Source organism: Actinia tenebrosa, unplaced genomic scaffold (assembly GCF_029948245.1).
Source record: "Actinia tenebrosa isolate PJP-AT-01 unplaced genomic scaffold, QUT_ActTen_1.0 PGA_scaffold17__23_contigs__length_9995812, whole genome shotgun sequence".
NCBI classification, from domain to species: domain Eukaryota; kingdom Metazoa; phylum Cnidaria; class Anthozoa; order Actiniaria; family Actiniidae; genus Actinia; species Actinia tenebrosa.
In genome coordinates this window covers 5,196,047-5,198,968 of record NW_028292577.1, presented here as the reverse complement: position 1 = coordinate 5,198,968, position 2,922 = coordinate 5,196,047, and positions in this window count along the sequence as shown.

Below are 2,922 nucleotides of genomic sequence, written 5' to 3'. Positions count from 1 at the left end.
TGCCAATCTAAGTGCGCATGCTCCAGCAATAATCGACGATATTGTGGGAAGTCGCTTAAAGGCGTCGCGTCTCGTGTCTAATTTACATCACAAACACTTCCGATTTCCATGATTACACTCCTGTCTCGATGGCTCATTTGTCCAACCATATCACTTGTAAACACTGTCCGAGATCGATGCAAAGTTCTTTTGCTGGGTAGATCATTCGAGGTCCATTCCAATCAATGGCATCTTTGATTCAAGTTTATTTAGAAAATCGCTGCTCAAATCGATGATTTTAAAATTACACGCGCGTTTAAAATATTCCTTGAAATATAGTGCTCAGATACGCAATAATCCTACAAAGAAAAGTTAGACTGAAAATAAAGGGGAAAGGGTTCCTAGTAAAGGATAGAATACACGGTTCGCGGATCCTCTAAGGAGTTCCTTCATAAATCTCAAAGGGCGCTCACAGACGCAGGCTAAGCTAAGTGAAAGTACAACACGACAGTCAAACTCAAAGTTTTCAATTCCCTAAACAAAAGCTATTAGCTTTAATAAAAACGTCTGTATTTTTTCTCGGAATGACAACTCTCCGGTCTTCAATTAATGGTTAGTACTACGACTACAAAAAAATCCTTTTGAAGTAAAAACATAGGATAGTTTGAATGTACGATACTCGGATATTGATCAATGTGAAAGGAGTGCACTGATAAAAAAACGCCAACTTCCTGTTTGAATAAGACCGAAAGCAAACGTTACATTTCGCTTTTTGCAACTAAACTAAATGTTTACTTAGACTCACTTTAAATACTCAAGTAAAATTTTGTACCGTGAAAGTCGGCTATTTTATTTTCTAGTTATTCATTTATTTATTTTTCCACGTAATCATGACATCTGTACTGACCTAATCACTCAAGCAATACTCTGGGCTTATTTTGCCCAGCATGTCAATCGTGAGTAGAGAAATAAAGTCTTATTACGAGGCGTTGCAGCCTGATGTCATGTAAATCGAGACGTTTGATGCAAAATAGCTCAGCCAAGAACAAATTAAATATTAACAATCTCGTCTTTCGCCGGTTTTCAGTTAGCCGAACACCGGTTTTGTTATTGTCATAGACAATGTCCAATACTGCAGTCCTACTGGTGGAATAAGCTTAATCACTTCTTTTTGCCAGCTTCAATTACGAGACAAAAAAGCACAACGATTATTACCGACGATAGAGAATGGGTAGTAATTCCGTTTAGATGTCATTGATGCAAAGATTAGGTAAATACTTCGCTTTATAAGAATCGGTAATAGTGGATTCGTCTGTGGCCTTTATTCATCTGAGACTGTATTCTTCAAAGGTCACCCGCTAGCCAATCCTAGCCATGTATAGCCCTCAAAACTCAACCTAAACGTCTGTGTTTTATCGTTAACAAATACGCCTTTGGCTAACTGGATCGTTAAAACCGAAAATAATTTACCTATTGACTGATAAACGTGTAAAGAGAAAGACGGTTACGATTTGCTGAAAATACAGTTTCAAACTTTAAGTCGGTAATGCGATACATCGGAGCTTTTTGTTTACATTTTGATAACAAACCCGGGTAACAAAGGGGTCAAACAAAGACATAACAGTAAATGCTAAAACTGTTCTTAAACATCTGTTTCTAGTTTCTTTATACTCAAAAACCAGTGATTAAAACTTTGATTTTTGACTTCAGTGATAATTAATTTTGAAGTATTCATTTTTTAGAAATTGTTATATATTTTGAAATAAATTCTTTTTAAATCAAAGTTCAGCATGCGTTCAATTCGATGCCATTCGAAATACGATCCTCATAAGAGTAACTCAATATTTTTCAAAAAAAAAAAAAAAAATTTTTAACGTGTTTTTTCATGTTCATTTTTTGCTAAACCATTGGTAGGAGAATCCCTCTGGCGCCGACGAAGAGACTAACTTTCTCGCATTAAAACACAAAGCACACAAAAATTGAATAAACGTTTTACGGTCTTTTTGGTTGCTTGGTTACCACTATGACACGTTTTTCTCGCGATCCGCACTTAGTAAGATGAAATATAAGTAGAAAATGAATATTTTGTGTCATGAACTGTTGTGAAATTATTTTTAAATTCTTTACTTGTAAAGCATTGCGCTTTTCGTCTTTTCTTCTTCTTCTTTTCTTTTCTTTTTTTTTTTTTTTTTTTTTTTTTTTTTCTTTTCTTTCCTTTCTTTCCTTTTCGTTTCTTTTTCCTTTCTTTCAGTTCTTTCCTTCTTTCCTTTTTCCTTTTTCTTTTTTTCACTACCAGTCAGTTACTAATATCTTAAGTCGGTTATTATTATAAATATTAAGTTATCCTTATAATGATTCAAGTCATATTAATATCATTTCTACTGATTATATTATCATTATTATTATTATTGTTATTATTTCTTGATTTTCACAGTGACAGTAAACTGATTGACTCCACTTGAAACTGCCAGTAATCAATTTTCCGCGATCAGAATTTAAAATACTGAAATTTATCATACAATAATCCATAAACAGAATATTACATGGGCGCTTGGAGATACGAAATTTATCTTCTCGTGTTGAAAATCTCTCACGCGTTCGCTGCGCTTACTCGTGAGAGATCTTTTCAACACTCGAAGATAAATTTCCTATTTCTGCGCGCCCATGTAATATCCTCTATTCATACCAATCACTGCGACTCAGTAATGACCTAGAATTAAAAGGGCGTTTCCCAGCCTGCGCTTACAAAAAGGGATCTCACCGCTTTATTTTTTTCAAAAAGGCCAGCATCCGGTTTCCTTGACCTTCAGTCAAAAACTGACGACTCTAAGAACGGCTGCAAAGGAGGCTAGTCAAAAACCGGAGGTCTATTTTTTGGAAGATTTTGAGGTAGACTACGCGTTAAAACACATTCCATCAGTAGAACTCAAAAGGGTCATGGCA